The following is a 27505-nucleotide window of genomic DNA, read 5'->3' as shown; positions in this document are numbered from 1 at the left end:
GTAGCCAAATTTTTATATATAAATGGATGCATAAAAAAGTAGGAGAATACACTGAAATGCCAGTGGTAGTTTTCTCGAGGGGTGGTGTGATGGAATTATGGTGAATTTTTTTTTCTTTAAATTCAACACAGAGCAAAGGCTACAGTTGGTACTGTTTCTACAATGAACATTTCATTGTTGAAACAGAAGTTTACCCATATTCATTTTATTCTAGAATCCAAATTTTGATATCTATACTTATTTTCAATATGAGGTTTTTATACTGGTTTATTTGTTTAAATAAAGAAAATTAATCACTGGGAATGTTGAAGACAGACAGGTGGTTCAGGCACTTCTCTAAATCCTTTTTTAGAGCTGAGTGAGACAAACATATTTACTGCAAGGTAAACATATAAAGGCAAATAAAAATATGTAAGAAAAAAAGGAATGAATGTAGAGTTTTATTCTACACAGAGTGAAACTCGCTAAAACATAATCCAAAATATTTTGGTTTTTTGTGCTTTACATATTTACCCGAAACAGTGATAAAAACTTAGGTCTCATAAATATGCTAATGATCAAATTGCCAGTGAAAATAGGTCACAAGTTGGAAGGTATAAAGAAGCATAGAGCTAGATTCAGAAATGAAAGAAGTGCTATAGCCCAAGAGAACTTGATACAATGTTTTTCAGACACCTTCAAATGATTGGGAGTAATGATCAAAAATAAAAGGAAGACCACTGAACAGCGCGAGGAAACCAATGGTATACAACGTAGGTTTTAAAAAATGTGTGCAAGAGAGGACATTCTAGATGTAAAGAAAGAGATTTTTCAGTCTTCTAGGAAAAACTGGATGACAAAAATGACATTTTTTCCACCAAGGTTAACTTTAGTTCTGAGTGCTTCTCAAATAGTTACAATCCTCACAATACACAGACACTCCTGCCCAACCTAGTCCAGATAAACTCATTGCTTGGATAATTACCTCGAGAATGATGCTACTCTTATGATCATTTAACCTCACTATCCGAATTTATCAAAATTAAGTTATTTTTTTAAACAATCAAGAAGCAGATAAAAGAAAACATCCATTTGGCCAATTAGGGAAAACTTCTGTTATGACAGGTATCATTGGTAAGTTTTTGGTCAAGTAGAGTGAAGCAACCCATTGGATCATTACACTCACGTAGATCAAAGAACTGAGATGAAAAAAGGTATTTGCTGGAAGCGTTAGAACCCAGCAGTCACTTTTCAGTAATAATAGAAAATAAATCCACGTAAAATTTTGAGACAAAAATCAACAGATATCAATAATTTTCAATTCTTTATTATTAAAGCAGTTGGAATGACATCTAAAATTTTCTCTGGGGAATCCACCGCCTTTTTTTTTTTTTTTTTCTTGCCAGAATTAGTTAACTGTGCCCAACAAAATGTAAAAAGCAAGGCCTTCTACTATTTTGTCAGAAACTTAGCAATGTCATATACATATTCCATTATTTAAGCAGAGAATTCTATTTAAAAAGGAGTTTCTCATTTATCATTTGTAAAGTATTTTCTTTTTTGGCTTTTGGCTACAAAAATTTCTTTTTCAAAATCAAGCTCCCTGTTTATCCTGGCAAGCAGCCTAGTGAAAGCAGCCTAGTGAAAGTCTGGCTTATTGACGAGCTGAGTCACATTACCACATGCAGGACATTTTGTCTGGTTTTCTTTTTTTCTCCTATTTCCATACATATGAATAAATCCGTAGAAGAAAAACAGCATATAAATTGCTTTTACGTGATAGAATAATGTCTGCCTACCTGGACCGTATTGGGTGTCAGAAGGCCTAGTATTAACCCATCTTTGCTCTTCTGACGGGCCAAGTCACCTCATCCTGTTTTCTGATCAGAAACAAGATATAACACCTCCCAACCTTAATGGAATTGTTTAGCTAAGGTACATGAAAATTTGTGACAAGTAAAACAATTAAAAACGTAAATTATTCTTAAGGTTTTGAAAGAAACTAATAAAATATAAGGGATTGGAGAACAGAAGAGAGGAGATTTCAAATGGATACAGAGGAAAACGTGTTTACAATTTTCAGAAGAGGACTGGATATCAATCTCTGTCAGTTTAAAGTTTTTTATAGGCAGTGAGAGGGGAAAGAAAGAATATGAATGAGAAGTCATGCACGCACGTAGAAGCCTCACAGTGAGGATGGAGAGGAAGCAACCCTCTTTTTTATAGTTTACAGGGCTGCCTGGCAAAGACTTCATGGCCTCAAGTGATTCCCCCTGCTACAGACATCATCATATTCCCCTGTATTTAGGTTAAACCATTACAAAGCTCATTAAAATGTAAATATTACCTAGGAAGGCTATTAAACCATCTTCAACTATTTAACTATCCAATTACCCAGCAATGTTTTAATAGAAAGCATTGCAAAAAGGAGATGTTTTCCTAGATAATGGAATAAAAGAAGCAAGAACAGGGCCCTGGTCACAAGCTTCAGCATACAATCGTCTCTTGGTATCCAAGTAGGGAATTGGTTCCAAGATCCCCTCAGATACCAAGATACACAAATGCTCAAGTCCTTTATATAAAATGGTGTAGTATTTGCATATAACCTACTGCACATCCTGCTGTATACTTTAAATTATCTCTAGATTACTTTTAATACCTAATACAATGGAAATGGTGTGTAAATAGTTGCCAGTGCACAGCAAATTCAAGCTTAGCTTTCTGGAACTTTCTGGAATTTTCTTTTCCAATGTTTTTGATATGCAGTTGGTTGAATGTGCAGATGCAGAACCCTAAGTAGGAACACTGAAGGAAAACCAAATTTTTAAGGTATCTAAAGAGCCACTGTACAATGAAAGTTGTTTGTGTTCACAAATGCTTGTTGGACAATCCCTTGGGTCTATACATGGACTCCAACAACAGAATAAAATAAAATCTTTACACAGTTTAGCAAGACACTACGCCTTTATGTCCGAAATGTCAATATCCTACCAAGTCAGCACAGCCAAGCCAAACTTAACATTCACAAAAGAATTACTGTTTTATCAGATAGAGCAATAAGGAGTTTGTCCATAGTAAGAGATTTATTCTTAGAAAGCAGGGAACTGACAAATCACTTTCCTGCATCTTGACAGCAATCTTGCAACACAGGTATGATTATACCCAGTTCGAAAAATAGTGAAAATGTTTCAGAGACGTTAAGGAGCTTACCCGAGGTTGCTCAGATGGTAAGAGCTGGAACTAGGTCTACAAGTGAATTTTAATTGACTCCAAAGCCTGTGTTCTTTCCACCACAGCTTGTGAGGGGGTGGGGAGTTGGAACATGTTTGAAAATTTAACTTCTTTTGGTTGTCTCTGTGCAGTGTGGTTTGAACACTGACTATAACTTAGATATCACACATTTATATAGTTAAGATTAAACATTAAAAAGACTTCGTTGTAATTTTATCATAGCTAATCCCCACTATGACAGGGAGAATTTGAACTGTGCTTTTGGAAATACCTCTTGGTCACTTATTTATGGGCTCCAACCATAACAGCACAGGACTTCGAAAAGGAACAGTGTTTTTTTCCAAAATGCATTTCTTTGCTAACTAAACAACTTGGTAAAGCAGGCTAATATACCAAGATCACCAGACCACAGAAACACAAACCATATAAAGAAACAACTATTAGACGGCGAAAAGAATGATAATTTATGAATTTACTCATCTTAGCAACATAACTACGCAGAAAGCTTCTCGGTTACTATAACCCGCAGCAGGGTTCAGTGGCCCAAAGACAGTGAGTCTCTCTTGTTACAGCACCCACAAGTGTAAAAGTAAAAATGTGAAGGTAGTCGAACCAACATACAGAAACAAGTAAGATGTGGAACCAAGATCAGTAAGAGAGATCAATGTGTGCTATGTAGGCTGCTGAAGGGCATCATTTGAAGACAAAGGCCATGGCTTTTCAGAGAAACAGAACCTCTGTGCCAGGTACACCATAATTAATAACCCCGCCATGATTTCACTGCCTGACGAAATGCTTCGAGAAAGGCAAGTGGAGACACAAGTCCATGATATGGTCATTTCTTGTTACACAGTAAGCACAGGATATACTATGAATATATACTAGGACTATATTAGGACTATACTAGGGTTCTTGAAATTTTAAATACTAGAATGAATCAGCAATGTAATTTAAATCATAGTTAAACCCAATATATTACTAACATTTTAAAAGTCTATGTATTCAGTAAAGAATATGTATAGTGTTATTGCCAAATACTACTGTGAAGATACAACCATTTTTCACTTTCAAAATGACAAAGCCAGCCAACCAAATAAATAATAAAGACCAGTAACAAAAATTGCAGCCATGCCCCAACTGGCTGCTAATTTCCATGAAAATTGTCCAAAAAATATCAGAACTGAAGCAAATGTAACAAAACTAAGCTGTGTTCTTTGTATCTTACTTCAACAGGTATTTCTTTTAAAGTCACCAGGTTAATTAATTATTCCTACTAAAACAGGAAAATGTGCCAGTCTGTCCTTTATATGCAATGTCTCCACCACGAACAATAATCTGGAGCTTAAGATAATTAATACTATATACCCTTGCTTTTGAACAACACAGCTGTCAGCCATGAGACTTTAACATTAATAGGCCCTTTGAAGCTATAAATCAGAAACCATGATAATTTTATATACTATTTCTTAAAAGGCACTTACCTTTTCGAAGCAAAGCACACTTCTGACAGCAAACTGCCTGTTAAAATAAAACATATCATTTATTGGTCTCCAGTAAATAATATAAAGGATGATGCATTGTTCTACGTAGCACAATTATAGGCCAACTTTAAAAACTTTTCCTGATCTCATTTAGTTTCTTTTTTTACTAAAAATTAAAATCACCTCCTTGGTTGTAATAAGTAAATGCCTCTCTGTTCAGTGCATGTGCACTGAAACCACAGAAGCTAATGAGTTTCATGTTTGAGAGCAAAACAGAAATTACGGGGCACATTATCCAGGTCATGGCTGTAGATTTCAGTACCTTCCATTCACTGACTGTAATGAGATGCACAAGGGTTAATGTCGATGAGGGAAGTTTTAAGGGTTAGGTGTCACAGCAAATTCTATTTTTACTAAATAAAAATAAAGCACCATCACATAGAAATTATTAATATAAGACGTACTCTTTTCAAGTTTGCATTAGTTATCTGAGTGTCTCATATACTTCTCACCGAACTGTATTAAAATCTGGGAGATTTTTTATTTACAATACTTCACAACTATCACTGAGATGAAACGAAGCCATGCTTCCACACAATATGCAGCCAAGATTGTACTTGAAACAACACTGGCTTGAATCAATATAACATTTAATCCTAATCAGAGTTTGGGACATAGTAGGAGAAACAGTAGTTGTAGAAGAAACTCCTTTGATCATACTTCCTTTCTCATAGGACCTGAATTCATTTTCTCAGAAGCGAATATGAAAAATATCAAGAATTTCCTTAGGAACTCTGTTTGCATATGTAAGACTACACACATGCACTTTTTTCTACCGTCTACATATGTCACAAATCCTGACATTGAGGTGCATCTAGGTACTGAAAAAAAAATTTTTTTAACTGAGTTTAATCATATCCTCAAAACAAGATCCAAAGCCTTGCAAAATTGAAAACGCTTAGATATTCATTTGTAAACAGAGGTGGCTCCCATTGCAAAGTCATCTGAGTGCACTTGAGTGTTACATTGTCAGGACAGGAAAATCGCTTCTCACGCTAGTCCTAGCTGGACTCTCTAATGAGATTTACAGACGGGGTAGGAAGTGCTCAGAGATGGATGGAGAGCCGGTCTGAGAATGTCAATGGCTCCAGGGGTAGGCTGTGCTCCCGGAAGACCCTCTGTCACCCCTGGTGCCCCGCTGTCCCTCTGTCTGCCCCATGCAAACATCAGGCTAAATTCCCTCTCCAAAGCTGCCGCTCTCAGCCATTCAGGGCAAAAGTGATTGAGACTAAATCACACAATGTAACTATCCCCCTGCCCACAGAGATGATTTCTAGATATAAATGGAAGCATTTGATATTTATATTTATATCAAATGCTTCTATTTTGCTTTGATATAAACAGAAGCATTCAGGACAAAAAAAAAAGTTCAAGTCCTGTTAATTCTTGCACATCAACAGTTTACTATTCCCCAGAACCACTACAATAGCTGAACTTCCACAGTCTCTCACGATGGCTGTCATTCAGCTTGTTAGGGGGTCTCCACAACCCACTTCTGTCCACACACCTCACCCCAACCCCACTCCAATGTCCACACAGATGGCAGAGTTCTCTTTTTTATGATTAGGTACAGTCAAGTTTCAGCACTACTTCAATCTTTTTGTTATCACTCATAGAATGAATTTCAGAACCCCTGGTGTGGCTTCTGAGGCCCGTTGCTCTGAAGCCCGCTGACATCTCTGACTTCTCATGACACCCTCCTCTCACCACACTGCAGATACAGGTTTTTTTTCTGCTCAGACCAGCCACCCTTTTCCGCATCTTAAGTCAGGATCTTAGCCAACGCGAAAGCCAAGGAAGTCCCTCCACCTGTGTGACCCTTGACCTCACTTACAGATGTCAAACATTTTTTCCTCTAAGTCTTCCCAAGAATCCTAAACTGGATCTCTTTTGCAAAACAGCAGTTATGTTTTGCTCAGTTTCCTCTTCTCAAGCACTGCAGAGGGAAGATTTGAGCTCTGCTTAGTTCCCCTACGGATAAAGTGAACCTAACATCTACTGTCTAAACGGGCGAACTTCTCAGACTCCAAGAGGGCATTAAGCAGACTAGGTGCCTGTGCACTACATGTGATGCAGGATGGGTCTGAGCAAGTCCGGCCATATGACCCTCACCATGTGGAGGAAACGTTAGCATTTATGTGGATGCTAAGAAGGGCAGCCCAACTTTAACTAAAGGGAAAAACATCTAAATTGATGAGCTTTAAGGACTGATGGTTACTGACATACCATGTTACGTAAAGTGTAAAATGTCTTCGGTGTTCCTTTCCTGTACTAAGCAGCTATCATAAAAAAAAAAAAAAAATTCCCCTAAATATTTTCAAGTAAAATCAGAACAGTATGCAATGAACTTATAAAGCTGGACCCACAGCACAAATCACAGCCACCGATTACAGGCAACCCGGGCTCATTTCTGGGCGAGCCCAGAGCTGCCCTCTCTCACCCTCTTATCAGCTTCTCTCTCTGTCATCAACACATTCACACCCATCAGCTTATTTCCCGCCACGGGCTGCAGCAGCTGACATTTACTCCTCCACCTGAATGTACTGATGATGGGCTGGAGGTGAGGAGAGAAGAGAGGTAGACATTCAACACTTCTAAGAGCTTTCTACCCTCCGTGTAATCAGGTCAACGCAAAATCCTCTGAGCACAACTTAGAGCAACAGACTTCCCCTCAGACCCTCAGTCGTTAAGTGAACTCTCCACAGAGAAGCGTAAATAAAGGGCTGAATATATGAGCACTGAGGTCCTTGACATCGGCCTCTTTTTAGATGTGTAGTACTCTGGTTAAGTTCCTCTCCTTGTGCGTGTGTGTGTGAGAGAGAGAGGGGAGGTGTGCGTGGGTGGCACACACACTACTGAGGTGAGCAAGGTAATGTATTTTCCTCTCTTTGGAGACTGAAGTCAAAGTGTGAATCTTGAAGACTGAGTGGGATTTAATCAGACAGTGGCAAACGCACAGATAAAAGGCAAAGATGTGGGGGAAGCTGACAGCCTAGAGTTTTACTCAGCACATCACTTTGGCTGAATCAGAGACAGAAAGGGGTGATGCTGAAGGGCCCAAATCCTTATGCTGTGTTAAGATGTTTCTACTTCTTTAACTGAAGAACACAGAGGATTTTAAAAAGGAAGGCTGATACCATAGTTTTAACTTTGATAATCAGGTTAGCAGTATGGTGGTTGGTTACAGTTGGTGAAATAGGCCCGTTGGGAGACTTCTGATGGAATCCATAATTGAAAAGGTGAAAGACTTGACTGAGAGACTGGGGGAAGTACACAAAGGGAGAACTAAGCAACACATTCCCAAGGTCTTTAGGAGGTGTAACTGACACATAGTTTTGACCACCTGAGAACAGAGGTGTATAGAATATCTTTCCACATTTGGTATGAGTGATGAAAGCACCCATTTAGCACCCATTTCCAAATGAGTGTATCATGAAAGTAAGAAGGATGGAGGAGGAGAGAGAGAAGATGATGTGTTTGTTATCAGACTTTTTAAGGTTTCAGGTTTTTGAAGTTCAGCAAAAACTTGGTGGACTCGGCTCAACACTTTGATATACACTCTAATTTTATAATTGAGCAAATTAAAACTAAAATATATTATATCTGCTATCTCCAGGTCATACAGCCACTAGGTAGTAGAGGAAAGATTTCATTTCTACTTTCTTGACTCCAAATCCCATTCTCATTATAGAATTGGCTCTCGGCTTTTTAATCCATGCCTAAATATCACAATTTTTCATCTGTAATTTGGTGATGGTACCTCTCCCTTTGGTTTACCTAAGATGTCGTGAAGTTAAAATTTAGTAAATATAAGCAGCCATCTCTCCAGTGAATGTTTCCGTTCCCTTGGTGTGAGATCCTTTTGAAACCTAATTATTGATGGACAATTACCTTTTCAAAGAATTAATTCAAATGGTCTCGCAGCTTGGCCCTACCATTCCACATGGATTCCACTTAATTAGGGGACCACAAACCACGCCCACGTCTACGTTGATGAGGACAGTGGACCTGGAGCATGAAAAGAGACCAGATGGTTCTTCACGTTGAGTTGCCTACCTAGCGAGAGAGGTTCTCTGATTCTTTTTCATTTCTGTTTCAGGCTGGCCTCTAACATCCTTTTAATGGAGACTTTTATTTGTGCATTTCATCGCTGTTATGTGAATCTGTTGCTACTGAATACGTTGCATACCCAGCCTCTTGTGAAAATTAGTATGGTTCTTTGTGGTTATAAATAACAACTATATTCTTTTTGATAGAAAGGACAATTGAAGGGTTTTTTGGTTATCTTTTTATTCTTAAACTTTGCTCATATTGATTTATTTGGATTGTTAATCATGAAACATAAAGGATTACCTCAAATAAGAGCATGTCACGTAATGTCTATTTTGCTCTTTGCTAGAAATGGACCGTTACACTGCCAAGATGCATTGTTAGAGTGATTTATTTTCCTGGGTTCCACCCTCCTCCACCCGACTATGCAGAGATATGTTAGTATATTCCTCTAAAGTATTGTATTTTCATCGAGGATAAAAAAAGAATTTGTCATGCGTACCAGAAATATTATTTATCACCGAAGTTAGTGAAAGGCTGAGACATGTTTAATCGTGCAGTGTGTACAGCAATAAATCCACTTCTGGAATTTTAAGAAGTTGCATTTAGATAGAAAGAACTCTTTTACTTTAAAGCCATAAAGCCCTTTACAAAGTCAATCATATTATTTGTCAAAAGCGAGTGGCTAGAGGTTAAGGATATTGACTTGGGAATCACAATGCCTGGGTTGAAAGGGCACCTCGATACTTCTTACTGCAGTGTGACCTTCAGCAAGTTACTTCTCTCTGCCACTGTTTCTTCAAATGTCAAAAGAGGAAAATAATACTCACTATCTCATAGGGTTATTATGAGGATTAAATGAGTTAATGTATGTAAAGCATTTAGAATATGGCTGGGCACATACTTCACCCTCGATATATTAGCTTTTATAATGATTTGATTGACTCTATTGTTCTACTCCTTGGAAGAGTAATTATCAAGTGATATTTATTATATAAGCTTAGGCTTTGCTGAATGTGAAATACCATAATGCCTCAATTATCCTGAACTCAGCAGAAAATCAGACAGTGATAAAAAAAATATGAGTAGCAAGTAGATATCACAAATTTTATGCACAATATCTGAAATATGTTAGCTATACACAAGAGCCTCAGGTATTTTTCTTGTTTTCTTATTTTTGGTTTTTTTTTTTTAAGGTCTGGCACTATGCTACAAGTGATGCAAAGATACAAGAATCTTTACCCTTAAGCAACTTGTAATCTAGTTGAAAAGGAAGTAAGAATAAATACAGTATCAGGTAATATAGAATTATTTCTATGAGAAAGTGACAACAGGAGAGAGATGAGGGAAGTCATGTTATTTCTGGCAGGAAGGCAAACCTTTGGAACATTTTCCATGCTGTATCATCTTATGTGGACCCACATTGCTGTCTGGTGATATTTTTATTCAATTTTAGAATTATGAGCGCTTCCCTCTCTACAAAGTTTTAGTATCAGCCTAACAGTGAATGCCTTATTTCTAATTATTTGTACTGCTGAAAATCATAATTAGTGTAACAAATGTTTACTGAGTACCAATTAAGGTAGAGCACAGGAAGAGAGCAGCATGGAGCCTTTATTTGAGTGCCCTGAGGATAATAAGAGAATGACCAAACCACAGAAGACTCAGAATAGCCAAAGCAATCTTAAAAAACAACAAAGCTGTAGGCATCCCGCTCCCTGATTTCAAATTATATTACAAAGTTATAGTAATCTAAACACTATGTATTGGCATGCAAATGGACACAGATCAGTGGAACAAAATAGAGAGCCCAGAACAAACATGGTCAATGATTTATGAGAAAGGAGCCAAGAATATACAATGGGGAAATGAAAGTATCTTCAATAAATGGTGGTGGGAAAACTGGACAGTTACATACAAAAGAATAAAACTGGATCCCTTATTTATGGACCCCTAACCATACATAAGCAATACTTCAAAATGGATCAAAGATTTGAAGGTAAGAACTATAGCCATAAAGCTCTTAGAAGAAAACAGAAGTGGTAAGCCTTTTTATTTTTTTATTGGAGTATAGTTGATTTACAATGTTGTATTAGTTTCAGGTGTACAGCAAAGTGAATCAGTTATAAATATATGCACGTCTTTTTTTTTTAGATTCTTTTTCCATATAGCCGTTACAGAGTATTGAGTAGAGTTCCCTGTGCTATACAGCAGATTCTTATTAGTTATCCATTTTATATATAGTAGCACGTACATGTCAATCCCAATCTTCCAATGTATCCCTCCCCCCCACTTATCCCCTGGTAACCATGATTGTTTTCTACATCCATGACTCTACCTCTGTTTTGTAAATAAGTTCATTTGAACCTTTTTTTTTTAGATTCCACATATAAGCAATATATTATATTTGTCTTTCTTTGTCTGACTTCACATATTTTATGACAAAATATGTGCAAACGAAGCAGTAAGCTCTTTGACATTGGTTTTGGAGACGATTTTTTGGATTTGATGCCAAATATACAAGTGGGACTGCATCAAAGTAAAAAGCTCTGCACAGCAAAGGAAACCATCAACAAAATGGAGTTAACCCAGTGAATGAGAGAAAATATTTGCAAATCTTATCTGTTAATGGGTTAATACCCAAAATACAAAAATGAACTCAACGTGATAGCAAAAAAACAAATCTGATTAAAAAATAAGATCTGAAGAGACATATTTCCAAAGAAAACATACAGGTGGCCAACAGTTACACGAAAAGGTGTTCGACATCGCCAGGTGCCAGAGAAATGCAAATCAAAACCAAAATGAGGTGTCACTTCACACCTGTCAGAATGGCTACCCACAAAAAGACAACAAATAACAAGTGTTGGTGAGGATGTAGAGAAAAGGGAACCCCTGTGTACTGTTGGTGGGAATGTAAATTGATGCAGCCACTGTGGGAAACAGTATAGAGGTTCCTCCAAAAATTAAAAGTGGAACTACCATACGATCCAGCAATTCCACTTTAGGGAATATGTGTGAAGGAAACAAAACACTATGTCAAAGAGATATCTATACCCCCATGTTCACTGCAACATTATTTGTAATAGCCAAGATATGGAAACAACCTAAGAGTCTGCTGATGGATGAATAGATAAAAAAGAGGTGGTATGCATATACAGTGGACTAAAATTCAGCCATGAAAAAGAAGGAAATCCTGCCATTTGCAACAACATGGATGGGCCTTAAGGGCATTATGCTAAGTGAAATAAGTCAGACAGAGCAAGACAAATAGTGTGTATCTCACTTATAAATGAAATCCAAAAAACAACCGCCATCACCAAATAACCAAGCTCATGGATACAGAGAACACTGTAATTACTGGGGGGAGAAATAGATGAAGGGGGTTAAAAAACACAAACTTCCAGCTATAAAAAAAATAAGTCATGGGGATGGAATATGCAGCAATGGTGACTACAGTTAATGATACTGAATTGTGTATTTGAAAGTTGGCTAAGAGAATAGGTCTTAAAAGTTTTCACGACTAAGAAAAAAAATTGTAACAATGTATGGTGATGGATAACAACTAGACTTATTGTGATGAGCATTTTGCAATATATACAGATATCTAATCACTACGTTGTATACCTACAACTCTATAATGCCATTTATCAATTACATCTAAATTAAAAAGTACTACTAAAATGAACAAAGCAGTTTAAGAACAAGAAAACAGGTGACACAGTGCCAGTGGAGGGGAGAGGCCATTTCATTTTGCATGGCCATGAACGTGCACTCAGAAGATGTGACACTTGATCTAAGATAGGAATGAATGACAAGCAGCAGCCAGTCGAGGAGGGTCTAGCAGCAGAACCTTCCAGGAAGAAGGAAGCACAGAGGGAAGGCCTGAAAAAAGATACAAATGTTACTGTCTGTGAAGAGAAAGCCTATGAGTAAGAAGGCTTCTGAATAAGGTCTGGAAGATGGGCATGCAACCAGGTTTTGAGTTAAGGGCTATTTTGCAAGTGCAACTGGACAACACTGAGGTTTGGAAGGAGGGGTAACATGATCCAATTTATGTTTTTGAAAATAATTCTTTAGTTGTTGTGTGAAGTGATAGCAGGGGTCAAGGGTAGAAGCCGGGACAGGAGTTAAGAAGCTACTGCAGCGACCAAGCAAGAAGTGATGGGGCTTGGGCATGCCAGCTACAACGGTGATGGAGAGACACGGATGATGGCAGAATGACGTTTGGATGTAGAACTCACGGGATTCGGTGATGGATTGGAGGTGAGAATGAGAGAGACAGGAATTAAGTCCTAGGCCTCAAGGAGGCAAACTAGATTATGCCGCCATTTACCAAGATGGGATTGAGGGAGGAAAACACGTAATTGGGGAAGAAAATACCGATTTATATTTTAGCCTTATCTACTGTGAGGACCACATTGACATGTAAGCGGTAACGCTGCATACATGGTTCTAGAAAAGAACATGTTGGGTCTACAGGGTGTTTCAACGTCCACTATTCACTTTTAGGCTAGATGTTTTTGTTGTAGCTGTGGGACTGTCCTACGCTCTGAACTAGCCCACAAGGCACACATGCATCTCCTGCCCCTCTCTGCCGGATGACACTATATCCCCACCCACGTGTGACAAAGTGTTTCCAGACACTGCCGAGTGGCAGGAAGGATGGGAAGGCAAGATTTCTCTGGGTTGAGAATATACATTTAGATGTAAAAATAAAGACTGAATTTGACACCGGGGATATGGACGATCTCATTATGAGGAGCGGGGGGTGGGGGGGGGGATAGTAGATGGCTCACCCCGGGGGACTCCAAAATTAGAAACTGACCAGAGGAAGAGGTTCTGGCAAAGAAGACAATTAAGGCAGAAATTAAACCTGATGAGTGTGGTGGGTTGGAATCCTGGAGAAGCAGCTCTTGCCAGCAGGAAAGAGTGAGCATATGTGGTTCATACGAATGAGCCTGATTAGGTAAACAAGGGCAGAAAAATAATCACTTCCAGATCGGTGTCTTAAGAGAACTGGCCTCTAAACGTCACGAGGCAGCCTCAGCGTTAAGAATTTCCATCATCTTCAATTATTTGAGCAAGATATTCTGCTTGGGTAAGAGTCTGACAAGAGATGGGAGGTGGTTGCTTATCAGCCCCTCCTCCACTTATTTAGCTGTGTTTGAGGCTTGGTGCTCAAGGGGCCAGTAGCAGGTGAGGTTGGAGCTAATGCTTCTCCCAGGAATTTGCACAGAGGATTGAGGCACCTCTAGGGGGACCCTGAGCTCCCACTTGTGCCCTGAATTGGAAGGCTATACAAACACGTCCGATGTCTAAAGGGCTGCTGACCAAGGGCAGACTGCAGGAAAAGGCAAAGTGTTCCTGGGAGGGAAGTTACCCTGAGGTTGAAAGGAGTCTGGGAAAGTCAGCTGGTCTCCAAGGACAAAGAGGCAGAGGGGAGAGCTACCCTGGACCCGACATCTTTCTGACACTGAAAACTTTCTTGTCTGCCACCCTGATCCTGTGCACATCTGGGGAGGAATTGCTATGTGTCTAGGAACTGAACGAGCTGCATTTCCAAGAATGCTGAAGTCTCAAGACTTGAGAAGCCCGACCTCATCCACCCAAAACGGCAGCTCTGTCACTTCAAAAACAGCACGAGGACAGATGGAGAAGGAAGCTTCTGAAGGCTGTGACGAGGTGGGTTGGTGGCACCTGGAACTTAGCCAACAGCGATGGCAGCAAGTTCAGACCTCCAAGACCACCGTAGGTAGTGCTGACCGAGATTTTCCGTTCCATCATGACTGATCTAGCTCCGATATTTGAGGTAACAAGGGACAGATAAGGAAGTGGATCTGTACACAGCTGGGTGGAGAGGGCTGGGAGGTAAGAGTGAGGAGAGGTTGAAGAATTCAGCCACACAGCAACTTCCTGCATATGTATATTTTTTTTCCCTCTAGAGTTAAATAAATATGCTGGATGAAGGGATACACAGACTTATAATTTTAATAGCTACTGACAGATTATACTTTAAAAATTTATCATTCATAACCCACTAGTAAATTAATAGTGCCAATTTCCCTAAATTTTCACCCGCTCTAGATGTGAATCCTCCTTAATTTTGGCAGTCTGATGTGTGGGGAAAAAAAAATGCTATCTCACTCTTGCTCTGATTCAGCGGTCCCCAACCATTCTGGCACCAGGGACCGGTTTCGGGGAAGACAATTTTTCCACGGGCTGGGTGGGGATGGCTCAGGCTGTGACGCCAGCGATGGGGAGCGATGGGGAGAGGCAGACGAAGCTTCACTCGCTCTCCCGCCGCTCACCTCACACTGTGCGGCCCGGTCCCTAACAGGCCGCGGACCGGTATCAGTCCATGGCCCGGGGACGGGGGACCCCTGCTCCAATTCGTATTTTATGTCCACTATTGAAGGCAAACTTCTTTTCATATAGAGCCTATTTGTATTTCCTTTCCTGGAAATTGCCTATTCACACTCTTTGCCTATTTTTCTGATAGACTCTTGATCTATTTCATATTCATTTGTAGAAGCTCTATATATCAGGGACATTAACCTTTGTCATATTTCAAAAGATCATCTCATTTAACATGCGTGTATTTCTGCGAAACAGTTCAGATGCTCCCTCACCTCATCAATGCAGGCCCGATACCATCCCCCAAAGGACTGAGAACTTACACAACTCTGTCGTGAAAATTTGGGAATGTAAGACTAACATTCCCATGTTAGGAGTGGTGGTCTAAATTAGGTGATGGTCTGAATTATTAAGATGTAGGTTATTAACATGGTTTTTTAGAACAGGATTGGCAAAAAAATTAACAAGCTGGTTGCTCTAGGATAAGGATGTGGCTCATCACGCTCCTGCTTTGAAAGACACCGGATCTTTCTAAACAGTCATGAGGCTCTTCGTTTAAGGTAGATTTCCAATGGACTTCCCTGGTGGCACAGCGGTTAAGAATCCGCCTGCCAATGCAGGGGACACGGGTTCGAGCCCTGGTCCGGGAAGATCCCACATGCCGTGGAGCAACTAAGCCCGTGCGCCACAACTACTGAGCCTGCGCTCTAGAGCCCGCGAGCCACAGCTACTGAGCCCACGAGCCACAACTACTGAAGTCCGCGCACCTAGAGCCTGGGCTCTGCAACAAGAGAAGCCCCCGCAATGAGAAGCCCGCGCACCACAACTAGAGAAAGCCCACGCGCGGGCGGCAACGAAGATCAAACGCAGCCAAAATAAATAAATAAAATTAATTAAAAACAAACAAAACAAACAAACAAAAAAGGTAGATTTCCCAAACAAAATGTGTTCCCTGGGGTCCTACTATGTGTTAAGGGAGGAAAAAAAGTCTGTGGCCAAATATATTTGCAAGTGCTTTTGTATAAAGTGTTTTTATTGAAGGATTTTATAGACACTTTTAAATGCTAATATTCATTATCAAGCTCTAATAAAACTTGAATGTGTAGAATTCCCCAAATTATTGGACTATAGCCCTTTGAGATTTTTCAAAGTATACCACCAGAGCTAGTATTCATAGAATAAAATTTTTATAAATGCTGACTTAAGGAAATCTCTATACACTCCCTTGTAAATGAACAGCTTTTCTTGGATATTTGCCATTGCCAGCGTGTCACCACAAATCACCCAGAGACAACAACAAAACCTATATAAAATTACTAGGGGACCATTTGAGAAGATTCATAAATTCAAAGTTTGAGTTGAGTTGGAACAACCTCAGTGTAGTTAGAAGTTGTAGAGTCATTGTGTGTGTGGGTGTGTGTATACAAGACCCATATCTCCATGAAGGTTAGGAAAAGGGGTCCTCTTAACTCAAAGAATCTATGGAGTGATAGGTACACAAAGACGAGAAATTTACTGACAAGCCTTTACTAAATATATAGCGCTAAAACAAAATGTAATGTTTAGAAATATTTTTAGTATGATCTTTGCTTATACTTATGGCGGATTTTTAACTTCATTTAAAAACTCTCTTTTATTATTACAAATTTATTTGCTATAAGTTTTCAGGACCTACCCTGAATTCACTTGTTAATATAATTTTAAAATTTAGTTTTAATTTTTCCCACTTTAAGTTCACATTTATGAAGGAAGGAGGTAAAATGATAAGGGACTAATATGCTCAAGCGCATTATCATAAATAACCTCTATCGACATGACTTGTTCACTGCCCATTTAATTAGCAGGTACTATTGATAAATGTAAGTAAATCATGGATAATTACTCACCTGGGTTCCTAAGTTTGCCATTTTACCTGTAGCTTTCAATAATTACTGGTCCCTTCACTCTTTAGCACACAGAAACACTTCTAAAAAGCAAGATTATGCCTTGCCTATTAAAGTCATTGCCAGCATCTCAGAAACTGAAGTAAATGCTTTCACAAGTAGCATTTCCAACGAATAATGCTGAAATCAGACTTCTTTTTTTTTTTCATTGAAAGTGCCTCAAGTAGTTGGCTCCTTTCCCGTCGGCTACTTTGTAAACTGCGAATATGACAACATGACGGTGATTCACAGATGCCAAAATATGACGAGCAGAGCAAATCTGTGTTCCAGATATGATAAGGTGAGAAAAACGGAACTCTTGGCCCCAGGTGATTTCCACGAAGACACCTACGTACAGTGGGGCTCACTATCTATCCCATGCAGCCGTCAACTTTAATAACCGGAGAGGGAGAGAAACACATCTAAAAATGCAAATGATGAAAAAATAAAACTGGGGTGCATAGTAACATCTTAAGCAGATTTGAGCGACGTATGTTTGGAAAGCCTAAGCGTCCGCCCTGGAAAATGCTTTTTGTCGTATTCAACACATATTGGGTTAGAACTGAGAAAAAAACATCCAAATTATGAGTGGCTTTGAAAAATTCCTTCTCCAATCCACCAACCTTATAAACAATGTGATACTAAGCGAAGTAACAGCTTGTTTCTGGTTTTTACCACAATATTTAGAAGCTTATTTTAAATGTGCATCTGCTTCATCAATGAAGGACTACAGTTACATCATTGGAACAGAAAAAAAATAGATCATCAACTTGCATCTTCAAAAGATCAGCTCTACATTCATACGTACCACTTCTCAGTTGTGCAATCTAGTATTCAGGAATAACAGAATCACAAATTATACGAGGCTGCTTTTACTTGTTGTACATATACATTTATGTACAATTCTATGCATCTATTCTGATCCCCACCGAGTCTGACGTGCAATTTAAGTCATATAAGCTCATTTACGGTCAGAATTTATACTTAAAAATCAATGTTTCTCCCTGTCAAATCCAGGCTAGGCTTTCATTAGACATAACATAATGTAGATGATTATTACAGTGACTTTACCAGAATCATGGGAAAATTAAAGGTATTTTTATGCCAAACTCTGAGTCTAAAGACACTGTTCAAAATCCAATTTGTAAATAAGAAAAGGCAATATTTCTTTTAATTCATCACATTGACATTATTTGGATATGTCTTATATGTTACACAACGGTAGTGTTTTGGAAAACTACATAGTACAGGAAAACAATATAATTTTGGTGTACATGTTTTCCTAATTGGTTTTCAAGAAATGTTCCATGTCAATTTTTATGTCAAGATATAAATAAATTGAGAAGTTATTTAGAGATGGCAAGCTGAGACAAGGAGCCTTTTTTGCTTACTATTGTATTCTAACACTTAGCATAGTGCCAAATATATAGTACATGTTTAATAAGTATTTGTGGAATGAATTAATGAATAAATAATTGGTCAATTAAAAAAGAAATGAGGCCTAACCAAAATATTTCACAAAATATACAAACTTAGCAATTAATATAAAATATTAATAAAATATCTTATGCCTAACTCTGTAAGTTAACTTAAAAATTGGATTTTTTGGCAAGGAATTACTCAATATTTATCATTTTTCTTCTCTTTTTTTAGGTGGCAGGCAGTGGGAAAAAGAACCACTTACCACTTAGAAACCATACTTTCAAATGCAGTTTCAATAATACTTGAATTCTACAATACAGTGCAGCTTATTCACAGCAAGTCTATGAAAAAAGGCTCATTCAGCACCCAACTGCACCTCTTCTCCTCAGCCAATATGGCACCCAGGGCTGAGACAAGGGCCATAGGATCCCCACAGTAAGATGTTCCATTAAACATTCACCTACACATGCTTCACACATTTCTGACAGCATAGTTTTATTTTTATTATTGGGTGCTTACTATAACCTAAGCACACACCAACTTCTATATAAGTACGATCTCACTGAAGTCAGCACTAGTATTAACCCCATTATACAGACAAGAAAATAAAGGCTCAGATAGGTGAGGAACTTATCCAAGGTCACGGATCAAGGAAGTCGTGGCATAGGGCATTTAACTAACGGGCAGAAAAAAAAAAAAACCTCATTATCTCTCAGCTAGACAGAAGAATCATTACAAAGAAGGGTATTAGAAGTCAAGAGAAGAGAGAAGTTTAGAGAGACTAAAAGAATGTACGCAAAAATAGGCAAAAAAGGGGTGGGGGTCACCAAACAGTTTTAATTCGAAATACAAACGAACATGTTAAAGCTACTAGATTAACTTATATAGATCATAGTTAAAGGACCAAAACATTCAAGGTAACATTTGAATGTAACATGGAATCAGGTTAGTTCTAAGCTCTAACAGTTCTTTTTTTTTTTTTTTTTCGTAGTTTGAGGTATTGGTTGTTACTATGATCTACATCACCTCATAAGATACGGACTTTTACCACTAATAGAATAGAGTTTATAATTTAATATAGCAAAGGGCTATCATTAATATATAAAACCATTAATATTTAACATCCCAATATAAGTTATTATGCCAAAGTAGCCCAGAGGAAAAAAAGAAAGTCCAAGTGTGGAATTAAATCTATGTTCAAAACTAACACTTCAGGAAAGCCTCTCATTTGATTGGATTTGTAGCATAGTTACTTTGCAAGTAAATAAAGACACAGATTTCTCTCTCCTCTTTTTCTGTGTTTCTTTCTCTTTCCCTCCACTCCTTTCTGCTGTTTTTTCTTTCTCTCCTATTACTCTCTTTATCCATTAAAGCATATGTACCGTAAATGAATCTACAAAGAATGTCTGCAACATTGAAAACTTTGTGCACTACTTAATATTAAACACTACTCCTAAGGGATACTTCTATTAAATACCACCTTTGGCTACTATGTTATAAAATCTAGTATTAAAATCCTCACCATGAGCAAATGCACAGAGGGGGTGACTAGTATACTGTGTAAGGCAAATAATTAGGATACATCAATACATACTGGGATTGGATTAAAGGATCCTTGCTTGCCAGTCTAAGAATTTTTGACTTTACTCAAATGGCCAGTGTCACGTGCTTGAAAAGAAACGTCTGACAGCAGTGCTTGAATCCTTCAGGAAAGAAAAAAAATCTAGGAGCTGGGAAATTATTTAGGAAGCCCATTAAGTTGTGCACAAAATTGTACATGTGTTTGTCATTACTGATCAAAATTAGATTTAAGATGTTTATCTTGTTCTGAAAATTAGTCATTCAAAAATCGTGACAAACAACACAGACTATGATATTAGGCACTAATTATACCTCATACGTCATATGACTGTATGAATTAAAGAAGATGTCTTAAGGAGTAATAATGTTGGAGCATATTTAGAACAAAAATATGTCTTAGAGGTTAAGAGAAAGAGAGAAAGGGGGAGAGAGACTGTCAGAGTCCTGTGAAAACTTGCCTACTGCACTGAAAAATTACCCTCTAGTGAACTGCCTTCAGGCTGCGTTTTCAGAAATTATATTCTAGTAGTGGTCAATTTTTCAACCAGAAGGATGATATTTTTCTCCATCAATTTGATTCCCAGTCAATATTTCTTATACATAACACGATCTAGGTATTTCAGTCAAAAATAACCACGGTTAAAATGTCTCATAAATACATAGTATCATTAAACATCAGGCACATAAGGTGAGTGCCAGCATTCCACTGTTGAAGCTAAATGTGTTATTGGTCTGTTTGTCACTCTTTCTTCTTAGACAATCTCAGCAAAAACAGTGAAGCCCGTTACATACAGTTCCCACTGTCAGAAGCTGCCATTCCTTTCCCTATCCAAATAGGAGATGTGCTGGTTAGTTAGTGAAGTTAGTTCAACACAGGCAGTGGATGAAGATGTAAACAATTCCGTTTAGGTTCATTTGAAATACGTGTTGATTTCTTGAGATTATAGCCCTCAATGTTTAATAAGCCTGTACACTCTTTTCTCCCCCTATATGACAGTTTGAATCAGCTCAAGCTAGATTCTGGCACAGCGCTCTGCAGTCTTGGAGTGCGTGGAGATTGCCTGAGAAGCTGATACAACCTGATTTGCAAGTGGTCCACACTCACCTCTCTCCTCCAGCCCATTCAAACTGACTTCAATCACTGCTCCTCTGCTACAGGAGACTTCATGTAAGTCTCCAAAGCTTCATTTTCACCCAAGTTCTTTATTCACAACTTAATACAAAGCATCTAACTTGTTGGTATCGCTTTGAACTCAAACTTTCATCCACTATTGAATTCATTCTTTTCCCTACAAACTGATTCTTCCTGCACAATCTACTAGCCATTGGACTCACTGGTGATGTCTAGAAACTCTGACTCGCTGCGACTCTGCTCTTTTTATCGTGGCCTAAGCTGACAGCACCATTTTGTGAGTCTTCAGTTTGTAGATTCTCTTTGATTTGCTTCTTCCCCTTTCTTCCATTTTAACAGTGGAATTTTTCACCCCAAACAACTGTAAGAGCCTTCCAGCTGTTTCCCTGGCCTCTGGTCTCTCCTTGCCAATCTACCCTTTGCTGACCCACACTAATCTTCAGAAAGCGCAATGTTTATCAAGAATTCCCTACTCAGGAATCTAACAGAGCTGCTTTTGTCCCTGTTTCGCTGTCAATGGCATCCATAAAGGGTCTTACCCAAGAGAACAGACCCGTGTGAATCTATGGTGCTAAATGTACTAAGAATGTTAATCATAAATCTAAATCATGATTCAATTTGGGGTCAAAAGAGATAAATAACATTAGTGGGCATTTCCCAATGAATCTGTAGGCTTTTTATACCCATTAATTGTTCTGGTTAAAGGTTAATTGTTCCAGTTAAAACTTCCTCCACTTAGATCTACCTAATATATTATGCCACTTGGAAATGTTCTTCAGAAATGGAAAATCCTCTACTTTTATTTTTATGGAGGGACAAATATTTGTGTGAATGGTGGAAAATTTTTTATCCATTAACTTTCCTTCTCTTGAACTGGATTCTTTTTAAAACAGGATCTCAATATTGATTTGTTTTTAATCTCAATGCATTATTTTCAATCAACATTGAAAGCAACCTGAAACAGTACTGTAAATCAACTATACTTCAATAAAAAGATAGTGAAGAAAACATCGTTATCTTATAGTTTTTCAAGTGAACTTCTGCTTTGTGATATTACACCTCATATAGTCTCTGGAAAACTCATTGTTCACCAGTGGATGAAAAAGGCAAATCATGTTTTAGCATTATCTTTGGTTGTAGTTTTGAGCTTAAGAACACCCTGAGAGGAGACTGAAGAATCCTAGGATCCCCCTGACCACACACTGTGCTGCTTTATGGGAAAGTGTCTACAAGAAGGTTGATTCTCTGGAATAACATGGAAGAGACTGCATAAATCTCATGGTTTTAAACACTAATGGTTACTGCCAACTTATTATTTTAATATGTATCCAATTTTGCATTCTCCAAGGTTTGGGGATGTGATTTTGTTTACCCTGGGAAGAAAAGATGTGGTTTTCTACCCATTGGGACACGAACATTCTAAGGTAAGCAACCTTTTCCTCCAAACAACTACTGTGCCATCCTGGAAAGTTACCTTCACCTTGCTTTACTCATTGATGTTCATGGAACCAGCTTTGAAAGCACAGAGTTTAAAACTAAATGGAAGAAAATCAGATTTCTATTCACCTAGTTTTCCAGGTAACATTCTCAGGAGATGTAAAATCACAATAAATGTGGGGAAAAAAAAAAAGGAAAAGAAAATATTGCCATACAGTATGCTGTTTAGATATTTGGCTAAAAGTGTTGTGAATACTTTAGACTTCAACTGATGATACAAAGCAAAATAGACTAAAAATACTTTAACCAGAAAATAAATTGTTTCAAAATTACATTTTAAAAAAAAAGCATTTTGATAACTTATCTACCAAACTCAGGATGAAGTTGCTCATATTTCAACATTCTTTTCCATTAAATTAGAGTACCATGGTTTTCCAGGAAACGAGGAAATCATTTTTTTTTTTTTTTTTTTTTTTACTTTTTAAACTCTAAATATGGAGAATGTCATTAAGTTAAAAGAAATTATTTAAAGGAAAAGGACACAAACTCTCTAGTGCCAAACACATCTGACCAGTGAGTTAACAAAAGACAAAGTACCACTGCCTAATACAATTACGTCCCATTTGTTTTTGTGTTGAAAGCTCCTAAAACAGGATTTAGCACAGTAGCAAAAAGTGATGCTAATGATATTTACTTAGTGATTGCCATGTGCCAGACACTTTTTTATACATTTGCCAATTTGTTCCTCAAAACAACTCCGGTAGGTGTTACTAATCTCATTATACAGATGCAGTAACTAGAGCACAGAGAAGTTGAGTGATTTGTTCAAAGTCACAGAGATCATAAGTTTGGAATCACAGTTTGATCCAGGCAGCTTCTGACTTGAGACCTAGTGTCTCTACCACCAGACGGTATCGCCATACTCAGGAAAGAGTGAATACGTACATGAGGAGGTTAAGTTCATGTCTTTTCTTAAAATGTTAATGTAAACTTGTTTTCTCTGTATACTTTACAAGGAAACAGTTGACTCATCAGCAGAATAGTAATTAAAGCTGGCCAACAAGTCAAGAATGAAAATTCTAAAGGCACCTAACCATGGGCTAACTACATGAATTGAAAGACAGGAGATCATGCTACGTTTCTAGCGCCACCAAACAGCCACCAGCTTGTTCCTCCTTCTCTATTCCAGTCTCTAAGAATAGTGACAACTTGCAAAGAAATACCGGATACTTGGGAGACTTCTGAGGTGTGATTCTACCACCTCACCCCCCAATCCAGTTAGCTGCCGTGTCTTCACTTCCACCTGCTGAGTAACTGTCCACCTACCATCTCTGTCTCGATCACTGCCCAGGTCTCCAGCGTCATCCCTCTTGTCACCCAAGCAGACGCTTAGCCGGTATCCGCCTCCTCGTTCCGGCTTCCCCACCCCTGAAACATCCATCACCAGAGATGAGCTTCCCAAATTATAAGTCTGATTATACCCTGCCCTGTTTAAAATCTTCAGACTTCCCATTTTCACAGGATAACTTTAAAACTATGTAACATTATATATATATATATATGTGTGTGTGTCTGTGTTGTGTATGTTGTGTGTGTGTTGTGTGTGTGGTGTGTGTGGTGTGTGTGTGTCTGTGTTGTGTGTGTTGTGTGTGTGGTGTGTGTGTGGTGTGTGTGTGTTGTGTGTTGTGTGTGCATTGTGTGGTGTGTGTGGTGTGTGTGGTGTCCGTGTGTTGTGTGTGTGTGGTGTGTGTGTGTTGTGTGTGTGTGGTGTGTGTGTGGTGTGTGCGGTGTGTTGTGTGTGTGTGTTGTGTGTGGTGTGTGTGTGTTGTGTGTGTGTGGGGTGTGTGTGTGTGTGTGTTGTGTGTGTGGTATGTGTGTGTTGTGTGTGTGGTATGTGTGTGTTGTGTGTGTTGTGTGTGTGTGGTATGTGTGGTGTGTGTGTTGTGTGTGTGGTATGTGTGTGTTGTGTGTGTGTTGTGTGTGTTGTGTGTGTTGTGTGTTGTGTGTGTGTGCTGTGTGTGTGTGCTGTGTGTTGTGTGTGTGTGCTGTGTGTGTGTGTTGTGTGTGTTGTGTGTGTGTGGTGTGTATGTGTTGTGTGTGTGGTGTGTATGTGTGTGGTGTGTGGTGTGTGTGTGTGCTGTGTGTGTGTGTTGTGTGTGTGTGTGGAGTGTGTGTGTGTTGTGTGTGTGGTGTGTATGTGTGTGTTGTGTGTTGTGTGTGTGTGTTGTGTGTGTGTGTGGAGTGTGTGTGTGTGTGTGTGTGTATACACAATGCCAAATGCCATCTGCTCCAGCTCACCTCTCTCTTTCCAGTTTTTACCAACTTCCTCTCTTCCCCCAAACCTTGAAACTCTGTAGTCTGGAAAAGCAAAATGTATACCTCACGTGCCATCTTTTCATATGCCCGGAATTTTGCCACCCAGCTCCTCCATCTAGCTGCTACTCACTTTTTACAGCACATCTCCTACCAGAAGCTTTCTCTAATCTTTCTATTCCACTGCCTTTGTACTTCCTCCAGGCTGGTATGAGGTGCCATATATCCCCATGACAGGCAGTACGAACTTTGACATAGGGCTTTCTGCTCTGTTTGTCTCTTTTCTCCACTTAATGGAAGCAATGGTACCAATCATCAATGTATTCCCCAGTGTCTACTATAGTACCTGACATATAGTAGGTGTTCAGTAATTACCTATGCTTAATGAAAGCCACCATTATAAATGTTAAGTGAACACTGCTTTATTTTACCTTTACTACGCTTTAAAAAAGAAAAGAAATTTGTATACTGCAGAGCTAGCAATATGTTTCTTCTTTTAACATCTTTATTGCTAAGTGACTCTGAATTCTCAGAGGTGTCACTAATAACTATTTAAATAAGTCAGGTTATTAGTTGAATACTGAATAAATTAAACATATTACTTTTAAACAATAGCTCAACTGTAATGAGCTGGAAAAGAATCAAGTAGAATTTCATTTATATATTCAAATGAAATTGTTGGAATTGCTGATTTTCTTTTTGTAATGTAGTACCCTCAGCTCCCCTAACAACATTCTGAAAGAATTTACTCATCAGTTCATCTCAAAAGAAAAAAGGCTGTCATGGTTTAAAAATGTTTGATACAGCGTTTATTCACATGCTTTAAAATTTGGCTGCGATTGTCAGAGGGTTCTTGGAAAATTTCAACTCCTTTATCTGTGCATTATGACACAGTATTTCGATCGCTGGTTCTAGAGTTAGCCTATTCTGGAGTTAAATTTTAGCACTCTGTGACTTCCTTACTGTGCAATTTGAGGCAAGATTACTTAACCTCCCTGAGACTCAGTTTTTTTTAGCTGTAAATTAGGGTCAACCATAGGGTCTACCTCTTAGGTTGCTGTGAGATTGATGTAAGATGAAGCATGAATAGAATGAAATGCATTGCCAGACATAGTAAGGCTCTATAAGTAATTCCATTTGTTGGTTTTATTATCATTTTTATTATAAATTTCATATGCTATTTAAAATTGACACTTTTTGGGAACACATCCCACTGAGTTCCACTTTATTCAGAGCCCACATGTGGCTGGCAGCACTCCTAGGCTGTAGCACCATCAGCTATGTCTTCAGAGGCATGGAAGTATTTAGAGCATCTGGCTCTTCAAGCCCAGCTGGGCTGTCTCATAAACCCTACCTCTCGCTGTCCAAGTTTCCAAAGTCAGCATGAAACTCATAGGGGATTAAAGGAGAACACAGAGCTGGCACCGAATAAACAACAGTTTATGATTCTACAGAGTCACAAGTCATTGTCTTCCTCAAGAAGGTAAACTCTTGATTTAACAACAGCTTTTGCCTCAATTACTCCATCAAGACTTTTAGAGATGAGTTCCGTACTTAATACTGGTGTAGGGGCATATGGCTAGCAGTGACTGCACAAAGAGTGAGTTGACTTCTCTGGCGGATAAGGACATGCAAATGGTCTGGATCAAGGCCAAAATGGGATAACAATGAGGACGGCCAGCCAGGTGCATTGCAATTAGGATCACACATGACCCCTGAATTCCCAGTAACCGGTATCAGAACCAAAGACAAGGATTAGAAGAAAACCAGACAGAGGGAAGATGTTCTGTTATTCTGTAACTCTTGACACCTTTTTGTCCATATTACGTTCCTCCTTCTATTAAACTATTTATGTAACTATTTTAACAACACTTGATTGTGAATTCCTTAAACCAGGTTTTATACCCTGTGTTGTTATGTGAGGACCGACAGAATTTGCCAAAGGAAGATGAATAAATCAATTACTAATGAAATGTCCACACTCAAAGCTAACTTAAAATATAATGCTAAATTCTGATATATGTCTTAGACATTAGCCATAAAGCAAGGTAAATAAGCATGCCAACTGGATAACCACAATAGGTAAAGTTATTTCAATAGTACAAGAAGATTGTCATAATTTATATTTCAGATTTATGTAAGAAGAATAAAAGGTTAAAAGTAATATTTTGGAGCAACCACTGGTTTTCAGTATTTGATCAGAAGAGGGGGAAACAGTCTCTTGAATGGATTTGTAAGTGAATGCATCTCCAAGACTCCATTCAAGATATTAGAAGGGAAGGGGGAAGGTTAATTATGACATAAAATAGGCAAGATTGAAATTCACTTGCAGATAACTCCTTTGCAGCTGAGCGGCATATGTAAAAAACCAGGTGCATCAAATACTCAATGTCATTGTTTCCTTTTTTTTTTTTTGGTAGCATTGATTGACTGTCTCTAGAGAAGAAATGAGAGGGATAAAATGTGTGAAAGGAATGTAATGAGGTCTATAAAATCCCTCAAGACGAGCTGGGTTTATAATCTAAATTAGATTAACAAGG

General features: G+C 38.4%; 1 protein-coding gene across 6 annotated transcripts in view; it reads right to left on the bottom strand.

The window, feature by feature from the left end:
- Positions 1 to 27505, bottom strand: part of TENM3 (teneurin transmembrane protein 3) — a 2405282-nt gene that overhangs the window by 2051887 nt on the left and 325890 nt on the right. For all 6 annotated transcript variants that reach the window (XM_082444070.1, XM_082444075.1, XM_082444071.1 and 3 more), the window contains exon 2: positions 4692 to 4728. The gene's annotated coding sequence lies outside the window, so the exon portion shown is untranslated. The remainder of the gene's footprint in view (positions 1 to 4691; positions 4729 to 27505) is intronic.

The sequence above is a fragment of the Balaenoptera physalus genome, assembly GCF_965194825.1.
Source record: "Balaenoptera physalus genome assembly, chromosome: 21".
NCBI lineage: Eukaryota > Metazoa > Chordata > Mammalia > Artiodactyla > Balaenopteridae > Balaenoptera > Balaenoptera physalus.
Note: the sequence above shows the minus strand (reverse complement) of the source record. Positions and strands in the feature narration are given on the sequence as shown.